This window comes from Scyliorhinus torazame, chromosome 11 (assembly GCF_047496885.1).
Source record: "Scyliorhinus torazame isolate Kashiwa2021f chromosome 11, sScyTor2.1, whole genome shotgun sequence".
Taxonomy (NCBI): domain Eukaryota; kingdom Metazoa; phylum Chordata; class Chondrichthyes; order Carcharhiniformes; family Scyliorhinidae; genus Scyliorhinus; species Scyliorhinus torazame.
This window is the reverse complement of record NC_092717.1, coordinates 6,545,591-6,559,204: the sequence shown is the minus strand read 5'-3', so window position 1 is coordinate 6,559,204 and position 13,614 is coordinate 6,545,591.

The window sequence follows — 13,614 nt, the reverse complement described above, 5'->3', positions numbered from 1 at the left end:
ACACTTCTGCGCCGCAGCTGGGATCGCTGGCTGCTGAGCGGTGGAGCAGATCTGCAAAGGGCTGCGTAGTGGCCAAGCTTGCCACACTGTAGACCTTTTGCCGGACATTGCCGCTTTAAATGGGCGGAGCCACAATTCAGACACGTCATGACACCGACGTCAGCGAGTTCCGTGCGCCATCGCGCATGCGCAGTGCGGTCAGTCGACATACGCACCTGCGCAGTCAGGTTGTCGGGCTCGTCGTCCACTCGGTCGTGGCGCGCATGCGCAGGGACCCGGGAAAAGCGGGCAAAACGGCCACTCTCCTCGATGCTCAGGCTCCGCATTTGTGCAATGGCCTGCACCCGTTCCGCCGCGTGGGAGGCCAGCTTCGCAGTTTCTGCCGCCCTGATGTGTGAGTAACGATTCTTAGCATGCTCATGGACAACGCACGTCTCGATAGCGACAGAGAGGGTCAACTGTTTGATTTTCAGGAGCTGCTGCCGAAGGGAGTCGGAGTGGACCCCGAAAACAATCTGATCCCGGATCATGGAATCAGCCGTCGAGTCATAGTTACATGACTGCGCTCGGATGCGGAGATGGGTCACGAAGGACTGAAAAGGTTCATCCTTACCCTGAAACCTCTGCTGGAAAACGTCCGGTTCAAAGCTCTCATTCACCTCAATGTCGCAGTGGCTGTCAAACTTCAGCAGGACTGTTTTGAATTTTGTTTTGTCTTCACCGTCAGCGAACATAAGGGAGTTGTAGATGTGGATGGCGTGGTCCCCGCAGTGGAGAGAAATAGCGTGATCTTCCTGGCATCCGATGCTGCTTCATGGTCGGAGGCCTCGATGTACAAGAGGAACTATTGCTGGAAGATTTCCAATTGGCGCCGAGGTTGCCGGAGATGCGGAGCTGCGGAGGAGGCTGGTGTTTTCCATTTCACCGGATGGCTGCTTGTTGGTCAATGCTGATTCACTCGAGGTAGGTCCGTAAGATAAATATCACTCTGGTACCATGATGTGTTCAGCAGGTAGGTTCGATGTGGACTGCACTCGATGCAGGGAAGCTAGAAACAGACGTCTAACACTGGAGAAGATCCAACACTGTTTTATTCAACAATAGAACTGATATACATATTCAGCTGTGGGTCGACACTCTTCTGAACTGACTGGAGACCTTGTACTAGCCTGACCAGACTTACTAGCTACCGCATGGTGTTTGCACTTGCTAGCTTGTGGACTCTGATTGTCTCAGTGGCTGGGTCCCGAGAGAGCGGGAAACCTAGTGCCCTCAGGCTTTATAGTGGTAGTGTCCTGTCTGGTGATTGGCTGCACTGTATCGTGTGCTTATTGATCATCCTGTGTGTCAATCACTGCCTGTCTGCATCTCATTATATACATGAGTGGATATTATGACACCTGGCACTGTGAGGCAGCAGTGTTAACCTGGGTTCCTGGCACTGTGAGGCAGCAGTGTTAACCCTGGTCCCTGGCACTGTTAGACAGCAGTGTTAACCCGGGTCACTGGCACTGTGAGACAGCAGTGTTAACCCGAATCCCTGGCACTGTGAGACAGCAGCGTTAACCCGGGTCCCTGGCACTGTGAGACAGCAGTGTTAACCCGGGTCCCTGGCGCTGTGAGACAGCAGTGTTAACCCGGGGCCCTGACACTGTGAGACAGCAGTGTTAACCCGGGTCCATGGCACTGTGAGACAGCAGTGTTAACCCGGGTCCCTGGCATTGTGACGCAGCAGTGTTAACACGGGTCCCTGGCACTGTGAGACAGCAGCGTTAACCCACGTCCCTGGCACTGTGAGACAGCAGTGTGTATCGGGTCCCTGGCACTGTGAGACAGCAGTGCTAACCCGGGTCCCTGGTGCTGTGAGGCAGCAGTGTTAACCCGGGTCCCTGGCACTGTGAGACAGCAGTGTTAACCCGGGTGCCTGGCTCTGTGAGACAGCGGTGTTAACCCGGGTCTCTGGCACTGTGAGACAACAGTGTTAACCCGGATCCCTGGCGCTGTGAGGCAGCAGTGTTAACCCGGATCCCTGGCTCTGTGAGACAGCAGTGTTAACCCGGGTCCCTGGCACTGTGAGACAGCAGTGTAACCCGGGTCACTGGCACTGTGAGACAGCAGCGTTAACCCTGGTCCCTGGCACTGTGAGACAGCAGTGTAACCCGGGTCTCTGGCACTGTGAGACAGCAGCGTTAACCCGGGTCGCTGGCTCTGTGAGACAGCAGTGTTGACCCGGGTCCCTGGCACTGTGAGACAGCAGCGTTAACCCGGGTCCCCGGCACTGTGAGACAGCAGTGTTAACCCCGGTCCCTGGCACTGTGAGACAGCAGTGTTGACCCGGGTCCCTGGCACTGTCAGACAGCAGCGTTAACACGGGTCCCTGGCACTGTGAGACAGCAGCGTTAACCCGGGTTCCTGGCACTGTGAGACAGCAATGTTAACCCGTGTCCCTGGCACTGTGAGACAGCAGCGTTAACCCTGGTCCCTGGCACTGTGAGACAGCAGCGTTAACCCGGGTCCCCGGCACTGTGAGAGAGTAGTGCTAACCCGGGTCCCTGGCACTGTGAGACAGCAGTGTTGACCCGGGTCCCTGGCACTGTGAGACAGCAGGTTTAACACGGGTCCCTGGCACTGTGAGACAGCAATGTTAACCCGGTTCCCTGGCACTGTGAGACAGCAGCGTTAACCCGGGTCCCTGGCACTGTGAGGCAGCAGTGTTAACCCGGGTCCCTGGCACTGTGAGACCGCTGTGTTAACCCGGGTCCCTGGCTCTGTGAGACAGCAGTGTTAACCCGGGTCCCCGGCACTGTGAGAGAGTAGTGCTAACACGGGTCCCTGGCACTGTGAGACAGCAGTGTTGACCCGGGTCCCTGGCACTGTGAGACAGCAGCGTTAACACGGGTCCCTGGCACTGTGAGACAGCAATGTTAACCCGGGTCCCTGGCACTGTGAGACAGCAGCGTTAACCCGGGTCCCTGGCACTGTGAGGCAGCAGTGTTAACCCGGGTCCCTGGCACTGTGAGACCGCTGTGTTAACCCGGGTCCCTGGCTCTGTGAGACAGCAGTGTTAACCCGGGTCCCTGGCACTGTGAGACAGCAGTGTTAACCCGGGTCCCTGGCTCTGTGAGACAGCAGTGTTAACCCGGGTCCCTGGCTCTGTGAGACAGCAGTGTTAACCCGGGTCCCTGGCACTGTGAGACAGCAGTGCTAACCCGGGTTCCTGGCACTGTGAGACAGCAGTGTTAACCCGGGTCCCTGGTGCTGTGAGGCAGCAGTGTTAACCCGGGTCCCTGGCACTGTGAGACAGCAGTGTGTATCGGGTCCCTGGCATTGTGAGACAGCAGTGCTAACCCGGGTCCCTGGTGCTGTGAGGCAGCAGTGCTAACCCGGGTCCCTGGCACTGTGAGACAGCAGTGTTAACCCGGGTGCCTGGCTCTGTGAGACAGCAGTGTTAACACGGGTCTCTGGCACTGTGAGACAACAGTGTTAACCCGGATCCCTGGCGCTGTGAGGCAGCAGTGTTAACCCGGATCCCTGGCTCTGTGAGACAGCAGTGTTAACCCGGGTCCCTGGCACTGTGAGACAGCAGTGTAACCCGGGTCCCCGGCACTGTGAGACAGCAGTGTTAACCCCGGTCCCTGGCACTGTGAGACAGCAGTGTTGACCCGGGTCCCTGGCACTGTGAGACAGCAGCGTTAACACGGGTCCCTGGCACTGTGAGACAGCAGCGTTAACCCGGGTCCCCGGCACTGTGAGACAGCAGTGTTAACCCCGGTCCCTGGCACTGTGAGACAGCAGTGTTGACCCGGGTCCCTGGCATTGTCAGACAGCAGCGTTAACACGGGTCCCTGGCACTGTGAGACAGCAGTGTTAACCCGGGTCCCTGGCACTGTGAGACAGCAGTGTTATCCCGGGTCCCTGGCACTGTGAGACAGCAGTGCTAACCCGGGTCCCTGGCACTGTGAGACAGCAGTGTTAACCCGGGTCCCTGGCTCTGTGAGACAGCAGTGTTAACCCGGGTCCCTGGCACTGTGAGACAGCAGCGTTAACCCGGGTTCCTGGCACTGTGAGACAGCAATGTTAACCCGTGTCCCTGGCACTGTGAGACAGTAGTGCTAACCCGGGTCCCTGGCACTGTGAGACAGCAGTGTTGACCCGGGTCCCTGGAACTGTGAGACAGCAGCGTTAACCCGGGTCCCTGGCACTGTGAGACAGTAGTGCTAACCCGGGTCCCTGGCACTGTGAGACAGCAGTGTTGACCCGGGTCCCTGGAACTGTGAGACAGCAGCGTTAACACGGGTCCCTGGCACTGTGAGACAGCAATGTTAACCCGGGTCCCTGGCACTGTGAGACAGCAGCGTTAACCCGGGTCCCTGGCACTGTGAGGCAGCAGTGTTAACCCGGGTCCCTGGCTCTGTGAGAAAGCAGTGTTAACCCGGGTCCCTGGCACTGTGAGACCGCTGTGTTAACCGGGTCCCTGGCACTGTGAGGCAGCAGTGTTAACCCGGGTCCCTGGCTCTGTGAGACAGCAGTGTTAACCCGGGTCCCTGGCACTGTGAGACCGCTGTGTTAACCGGGTCCCTGGCACTGTGAGGCAGCAGTGTTAACCCGGGTCCCTGGCTCTGTGAGACAGCAGTGTTAACCCGGGTCCCTGGCTCTGTGAGACAGCAGTGTTAACCCGGGTCCCTGGTGCTGTGAGGCAGCAGTGTTAACCCGGGTCCCTGGCACTGTGAGACAGCAGTGTTAACCCGGGTGCCTGGCTCTGTGAGACAGCAGTGTTAACCCGGGTCCCTGGCACTGTGAGACAGCAGCGTTAACCCTGGTCCCTGGCACTGTGAGACAGCAGTGTAACCCGGGTCCCTGGCACTGTGAGACAGCAGTGCTAACCCGGGTCCCTGGCACTGTGAGACAGCAGCGTTAACCCGGGTCCCCGGCACTGTGAGACAGCAGTGTTAACCCGGGTCCCTGGCACTGTGAGACAGCAGTGTTGACCCGGGTCCCTGGCACTGTGAGACAGCAGCGTTAACACGGGTCCCTGGCACTGTGAGACAGCAGCGTTAACCCGGGTTCCTGGCACTGTGAGACAGCAGTGTTAACCCGTGTCTCTGGCACTGTGAGACAGCAGTGTTAACCCTGGTCCCTGGCACTGTGAGGCAGCAGCGTTAACCCGGGTCCCCGGCACTGTGAGACAGCAGTGTTAATCCTGGTCCCTGGCACTGTGAGGCAGCAGTGTTAACCCGGGTCCCTGGCACTGTGAGACAGCAGTGTTAACCCGGGTCCCTGGCTCTGTGAGACAGCAGCGTTAACCCGGGTCCCTGGCACTGTGAGACAGTAGTGCTAACCCGGGTCCCTGGCACTGTGAGACAGCAGTGTTGACCCGGGTCCCTGGCACTGTGAGACAGCAGCGTTAACACGGGTCCCTGGCACTGTGAGACAGCAATGTTAACCCGGGTCCCTGGCGCTGTGAGACAGCAGTGTTAACCCGGGTCCCTGGCACTGTGAGATCGCTGTCTTAACCGGGTCCCTGGCACTGTGAGGCAGCAGTGTTAACCCGGGTCCCTGGCACTGTGAGACAGCAGCGTTAACCCGGGTCCCTGGCACTGTGAGGCAGCAGTGTTAACCTGGGTCCCTGGCACTGTGAGACAGCAGTGTTAACCTGGGTCCCTGGCTCTGTGAGACAGCAGTGTTAACCCGGGTCCCTGGCACTGTGAGACCGCTGTGTTAACCGGGTCCCTGGCACTGTGAGGCAGCAGTGTTAACCCGGGTCCCTGGCACTGTGAGACAGCAGTGTTAACCCGGGTCCCTGGCTCTGTTAGACAGCAGTGTTAACCCGGGTCCCTGGCTCTGTGAGACAGCAGTGTTAACCCGGGTCCCTGGCACTGTGAGACAGCAGTGTTAACCCGGGTCCCTGGCTCTGTGAGACAGCAGTGTTAACCCGGGTCCCTGGCACTGTGAGACAGCAGTGTTAACCCGGGTCCCTGGCACTGTGAGACAGCAGTGTTAACCCGGGTTCCTGGCACTGTGAGGCAGCAGTGTTAACCCGGGTTCCTGGCACTGTGAAACAGCAGTGTTAACCCGGGTTCCTGGCACTGTGAAACAGCAGTGTTAACCCGGGTTCCTGGCACTGTGAAACAGCAGTGTTAACCCGGGTCCCTGGCACTGTGAGACAGCAGTGTTAACCCGGGTTCCTGGCACTGTGAGACAGCCGTGTTAACCCGGGTCCCTGGCACTGTGAAACAGCAGTGTTAACCCGGGTCCCTGGCACTGTGAGACAGCAGAGTTAACCCTGGTCCCTGGCTCTGTGAGACAGCAGTGTTAACCCGGGTCCCTGGCACTGTGAGACAGCAGTGTTAACCCGGGTCCCTGGCACTGTGAGACAGCAGTGTTAACCCGGGTCCCTGGCACTGTGACACAGCAGTGTTAATCCGAATCCCTGGCACTGTGAGACAGCAGTGTTAACCCGGGTCCCTGGCACTGTGAGACAGCAGTGTTAACCCGGGTCCCTGGCACTGTGACACAGCAGTGTTAACCCGGGTCCCTGGCACTGTGAGACAGCACTGTTAACCCGGGTCCCTGGCACTGTGAGGCAGCAGTGTTAACCCGGGTCCCTGGCACTGTGAGGCAGCAGTGTTAACCCGGGTCCCTGGCACTGTGTGACAGCAGTGTTAACCCGGGTTCCTGGCACTGTGAGACAGCAGTGTTAACCCGGGTCCCTGGCACTGTGACACAGCAGTGTTAACCCGGGTCCCTGGCACTGTGAGACAGCAGTGTTAACCCGGGTTCCTGGCACTGTGAAACAGCAGTGTTAACCCGGGTCCCTGGCACTGTGAAACAGCAGTGTTAACCCGGGTCCCTGGCACTGTGAGACAGCAGTGTTAACCCGGGTCCCTGGCACTGTGAGACAGCAGTGTTAACCCGGGTCCCTGGCACTGTGAAACAGCAGTGTTAACCCGGGTCCCTGGCACTGTGAGACAGCAGTGTTAACCCGGGTCCCTGGCACTGTGAGACAGCAGTGTTAACCCGGGTCCCTGGCACTGTGAGACAGCAGTGTTATCCCGGGTCCCTGGCACTGTGAGACAGCAGTGTTAACCCGGGTCCCTGGCACTGTGAGACAGCAGTGTTAACCCGGGTCCCTGGCACTGTGTGACAGCAGTGTTAACCCGGGTCCCTGGCACTGTGAGGCAGCAGTGCTAACCCGGGTCCCTGGCACTGTGAGACAGCAGTGTTAACCCGGGTCCCTGGCACTGTGTGACAGCAGTGTTAACCCGGGTCCCTGGCACTGTGAGACTGCAGTGTTAACCCGGGTCCCTGGCGCTGTGAGACTGCAGTGTTAACCCGGGTCCCTGGCACTGTGAGACTGCAGTGTTAACCCGGGTCCCTGGCACTGTGAAACAGCAGTGTTAACCCGGGTCCCTGGCACTGTGAAACAGCAGTGTTAACCCGGGTCCCTGGCACTGTGAAACAGCAGTGTTAACCCGGGTCCCTGGCACTGTGAGACAGCAGTGTTAACCCGGGTCCCTGGCACTGTGAAACGGCAGTGTTAACCCGGGTCCCTGGCACTGTGAGACAGCAGTGTTAACCCGGGTCCCTGGCACTGTGAAACAGCAGTGTTAACCCGGGTCCCTGGCACTGTGAGACAGCAGTGTTAACCCGGGTCCCTGGCACTGTGAAACAGCAGTGTTAACCCGGGTCCCTGGCACTGTGAAACAGCAGTGTTAACCCGGGTCCCTGGCACTGTGAGACAGCAGTGTTAACCCGGGCCCCTGTCGCTGTGAGAGAGCAGTGTTAACCCGGGTCCCTGGCACTGTGAAACAGCAGTGTTAACCCGGGTCCCTGGCACTGTGAGACAGCAGTGTTAACCCGGGTCCCTGGCACTGTGAGACAGCAGTGTTAACCCGGGTCCCTGGCACTGTGAGACAGCAGTGTTAACCCGGGTCCCTCGCACTGTGAGACAGCAGTGTTAACCCGGGTCCCTGGCACTGTGAGACAGCAGTGTTAACCCGGGTCCCTGGCACTGTGAGACAGCAGTGTTAACCCGGGTCCCTGGCACTGTGTGACAGCAGTGTTAACCCGGGTCCCTGGCACTGTGAGGCAGCAGTGCTAACCCGGGTCCCTGGCACTGTGAGACAGCAGTGTTAACCCGGGTCCCTGGCACTGTGTGACAGCAGTGTTAACCCGGGTCCCTGGCACTGTGAGACTGCAGTGTTAACCCGGGTCCCTGGCGCTGTGAGACTGCAGTGTTAACCCGGGTCCCTGGCACTGTGAGACTGCAGTGTTAACCCGGGTCCCTGGCACTGTGAAACAGCAGTGTTAACCCGGGTCCCTGGCACTGTGAAACAGCAGTGTTAACCCGGGTCCCTGGCACTGTGAAACAGCAGTGTTAACCCGGGTCCCTGGCACTGTGAGACAGCAGTGTTAACCCGGGTCCCTGGCACTGTGAGACAGCAGTGTTAACCCGGGTCCCTGGCACTGTGAAACAGCAGTGTTAACCCGGGTCCCTGGCACTGTGAAACAGCAGTGTTAACCCGGGTCCCTGGCACTGTGAGACAGCAGTGTTAACCCGGGCCCCTGTCGCTGTGAGAGAGCAGTGTTAACCCGGGTCCCTGGCACTGTGAAACAGCAGTGTTAACCCGGGTCCCTGGCACTGTGAGACAGCAGTGTTAACCCGGGTCCCTGGCACTGTGAGACAGCAGTGTTAACCCGGGTCCCTGGCACTGTGAGACAGCAGTGTTAACCCGGGTCCCTCGCACTGTGAGACAGCAGTGTTAACCCGGGTCCCTGGCACTGTGAGACAGCAGTGTTAACCCGGGTCCCTGGCACTGTGAGACAGCAGTATTAACCCGGGTCCCTGGCACTGTGAGACAGCAGTGTTAACCCGGGTCCCTGGCACTGTGAAACAGCAGTGTTAACCCGGGTCCCTGGCACTGTGAAACAGCAGTGTTAACCCGGGTCCCTGGCACTGTGAGACAGCAGTGTTAACCCGGGCCCCTGTCGCTGTGAGAGAGCAGTGTTAACCCGGGTCCCTGGCACTGTGAAACAGCAGTGTTAACCCGGGTCCCTGGCACTGTGAGACAGCAGTGTTAACCCGGGTCCCTGGCACTGTGAGACAGCAGTGTTAACCCGGGTCCCTGGCACTGTGAGACAGCAGTGTTAACCCGGGTCCCTCGCACTGTGAGACAGCAGTGTTAACCCGGGTCCCTGGCACTGTGAGACAGCAGTGTTAACCCGGGTCCCTGGCACTGTGAGACAGCAGTATTAACCCGGGTCCCTGGCACTGTGAAACAGCAGTGTTAACCCGGGTCCCTGGCACTGTGAGACAGCAGTGTTAACCCGGGTCCCTGGCACTGTGAGACAGCAGTATTAACCCGGGTCCCTGGCACTGTGAGACAGCAGTGTTAACCCGGGTCCCTGGCACTGTGAGACAGCAGTGTGAACCCGCGTCCCTGGCACTGTGAGACAGCAGTATTAACCCGGGTCCCTGGCACTGTGAGACAGCAGTGCTGACCCGAGTCCCTGGCACTGTGAGACAGCAGTGTTAACCCGGGTCCCTGGCACTGTGAGACAGCAGTGTTAACCCGGGTCCCTGGCACTGTGAGACAGCAGTGTTAACCCGGGTCCCTGGCACTGTGAGCCAGCAGTGTTAACCCGGGTCCCTGGCACTGTGAAACAGCAGTGTTAACCCGGGTCCCTGGCACTGTGAGGCAGCAGTGTTAACCCGAGTCCCTGGCACTGTGAGACAGCAGTGTTAACCCGGGTCCCTGGCACTGTGAGACAGCAGTGTTAACCCCTGTCCCTGGCTCTGTGAGACAGCAGTGTTAACCCGGGTCCCTGGCTCTGTGAGACAGCAGTGTTAACCCGGGTCCCTGGCACTGTGAGACAGCAGTGTTAACCCGGGTCCCTGGCACTGTGAGACAGCAGTGTTAACCCGGGTCCCTGGCACTGTGAGACTGCAGTGGTAACCCGGGTCCCTGGCACTGTGAGACAGCAGTGTTAACCCGGGTCCCTGGCGCTGTGAGACAGCAGTGTTAACCCGGGTCCCTGGCACTGTGAGACAGCAGTGTTAACCCGGGTCCCTGGCGCTGTGAGACAGCAGTGTTAACCCGGGTTCCTGGCACTGTGAGACAGCAGTGTTAACCCGGGTCCCTGGCACTGTGAGACAGCAGTGTTAACCCGAGTCCCTGGCACTGTGAGACAGCAGTGTTAACCCGGGTCCCTGGCACTGTGAGACAGCATTGTTAACCCGGGTCCCTGGCACTGTGAGACAGCAGTGTTAACCCGGGTCCCAGGCACTGTGAGACAGCAGTGTTAACCCGGGTCCCTGGCACTGTGAGACAGCAGTGGTAACCCGGGTCCCTGTCGCTGTGAGACAGCAGTGTTAACCCGGGTCCCTGGCGCTGTGAGACAGCAGTGTTAACCCGGGTCCCTGGCGCTGTGAGACAGCAGTGGTAACCCGAGTCCCAGGCACTGTGAGACAGCAGTGTTAACCCGGGTCCCTGGCACTGTGAGACAGCAGTGGTAACCCGGGTCCCTGTCGCTGTGAGACAGCAGTGTTAACCCGGGTCCCTGGCGCTGTGAGACAGCAGTGTTAACCCGGGTCCCTAGCACTGTCAGACAGCAGTGGTAACCCGGGTCCCTGGCACTGTGAGACAGCAGTGGTAACCCGGGTCCCTGTCGCTGTGAGACAGCAGTGTTAACCCGGGTCCCTGGCGCTGTGAGACAGCAGTGTTAACCCGGGTCCCTGGCACTGTCAGACAGCAGTGGTAACCCGGGTCCCTGGCACTGTGAGACAGCAGTGTAACCCGGGTCCCTGGCACTGTGAGACAGCAGTGTTAACCCGGGTCCCTGGCGCTGTGAGACAGCAGTGTTAACCCGGGTCCCTGGCACTGTCAGACAGCAGTGGTAACCCGGGTCCCTGGCACTGTGAGAAAGCAATGTTAACCCGGGTCTCTGGCACTGTGAGACAGCAGTGTTAACCCGGGTCCCTGGCACTGTGCGACAGCAGTGTGAACCCGGGTCCCTGGCACTGTGAGACAGCAGTGTTAACCGGGTCCCTGGCACTGTGAGACAGCAGTGGTAACCCGGGTCCCTGTCGCTGTGAGACAGCAGTGTAACCCGGGTCCCTGGCACTGTGAGACAGCAGTGTTAACCCGGGTCCCTGGCGCTGTGAGACAGCAGTGTTAACCCGGGTCCCTGGCACTGTCAGACAGCAGTGGTAACCCGGGTCCCTGGCACTGTGAGACAGCAATGTTAACCCGGGTCTCTGGCACTGTGAGACAGCAGTGTTAACCCGGGTCCCTGGCACTGTGAGACAGCAGTGTTAACCCGGGTCCCTGGCACTGTGAGACAGCAGTGTTAACCCGGGTCCCTGGCACTGTAAGACAGCAGTGTTAACCCGGGTCCCTGGCACTGTGAGACAGCAGTGTTAACCCGGGTCCCTGGCACTGTGAGACAGCAGTGTTAACCCGGGTCCCTGGCACTGTGAGACAGCAGTGTTAACCCGGGTCCCTGGCTCTGTGAGACAGCAGTGTTAACCCGGGTCCCTGGCGCTGTGAGACAGCAGTGTTAACCCGGGTCCCTGGCACTGTCAGACAGCAGTGGTAACCCGGGTCCCTGGCACTGTGAGACAGCAATGTTAACCCGGGTCTCTGGCACTGTGAGACAGCAGTGTTAACCCGGGTCCCTGGCACTGTGAGACAGCAGTGTTAACCCGGGTCCCTGGCACTGTGAGACAGCAGTGTTAACCCGGGTCCCTGGCACTGTAAGACAGCAGTGTTAACCCGGGTCCCTGGCACTGTGAGACAGCAGTGTTAACCCAGGTCCCTGGCACTGTGAGACAGCAGTGTTAACCCGGGTCCCTGGCACTGTGAGACAGCAGTGTTAACCCGGGTCCCTGGCTCTGTGAGACAGCAGTGTTAACCCGGGTCCCTGGCTCTGTGAGACAGCAGTGTTAACCCGGGTCCCTGGCTCTGTGAGACAGCAGTGTTAACCCGGGTTCCTGGCACTGTGACACAGCAGTGTTAACCCGGGTCCCTGGCACTGTGAGACAGCAGTGTTAACCCGGGTTCCTGGCACTGTGACACAGCAGTGTTAACCCGGGTCCCTGGCACTGTGAGGCAGCAGTGTTAACCCGGGTCCCTGGCACTGTGAGACAGCAGTGTTAACCCGGGTTCCTGGCACTGTGACACAGCAGTGTTAACCCGGGTCCCTGGCACTGTGAGGCAGCAGTGTTAACCCGGGTCCCTGGCACTGTGAGACAGCAGTGTTAACCCGGGTCCCTGGCTCTGTGAGACAGCAGTGTTAACCCGGGTTCCTGGCACTGTGACACAGCAGTGTTAACCCGGGTCCCTGGCACTGTGAGACAGCAGTGTTAACCCGGGTTCCTGGCACTGTGACACAGCAGTGTTAACCCGGGTCCCTGGCACTGTGAGGCAGCAGTGTTAACCCGGGTCCCTGGCTCTGTGAGACAGCAGTGTTAACCCGGGTTCCTGGCACTGTGACACAGCAGTGTTAACCCGGGTCCCTGGCACTGTGAGGCAGCAGTGTTAACCCGGGTCCCTGGCACTGTGAGACAGCAGTGTTAACCCGGGTCCCTGGCTCTGTGAGACAGCAGTGTTAACCCGGGTCCCTGGCACTGTGACACAGCAGTGTTAACCCGGGTCCCTGGCACTGTGAGGCAGCAGTGTTAACCCGGGTCCCTGGCACTGTGAGACAGCAGTGTTAACCCGGGTTCCTGGCACTGTGACACAGCAGTGTTAACCCGGGTCCCTGGCACTGTGAGGCAGCAGTGTTAACCCGGGTCCCTGGCACTGTGAGGCAGCAGTGTTAACCCGGGTCCCTGGCACTGTGAGACAGCAGTGTTAACCCGGGTCCCTAGCACTGTGACACAGCAGTGTTAACCCGGGTCCCTGTCGCTGTGAGACAGCAGTGTTAACCCGGGTCCCTGGCACTGTGACACAGCAGTGTTAACCCGGGTCCCTGGCACTGTCAGACAGCAGTGTTAACCCGGGTCCCTGTCGCTGAGAGACAGCAGTGTTAACCCGGGTCCCTGGCACTGTGACACAGCAGTGTGAACCCGGGTCCCTGGCACTGTGAGACAGCAGTGTTAACCCGGGTCCCTGGCACTGTGAGACAGCAGTGTTAACCCGGGTCCCTGGCACTGTGAGACAGCAGTGTTAACCCGGGTCCCTGGCACTGTGAGACAGCAGTGTTAACCCGGGTCCCTGGCACTGTGAGACAGCAGTGTTAACCCGGGTCCCTGGCTCTGTGAGACAGCAGTGTTAACCCGGGTCCCTGGCACTGTGAGACAGCAGTGTTAACCCGGGTCCCTGGCACTGTGAGACAGCAGTGTTAACCCGGGTCCCTGGCTCTATGAGACAGCAGTGTTAACCCGGGTCCCTGGCACTGTGAGACAGCATTGTTAACCCGAGTCCCTGGCACTGTGAGACAGCAGTGTTAACCCGGGTCCCTGGCACTGTGAGACAGCAGTGTTAACCCGGGTCCCTGGCTCTATGAGACAGCAGTGTTAACCCGAGTCCCTGGCACTGTGAGACAGCAGTGTTAACCCGGGTCCCGGGCACTGTGAGACAGCAGTGTTAACCCGGGTCCCTGGCACTGTGA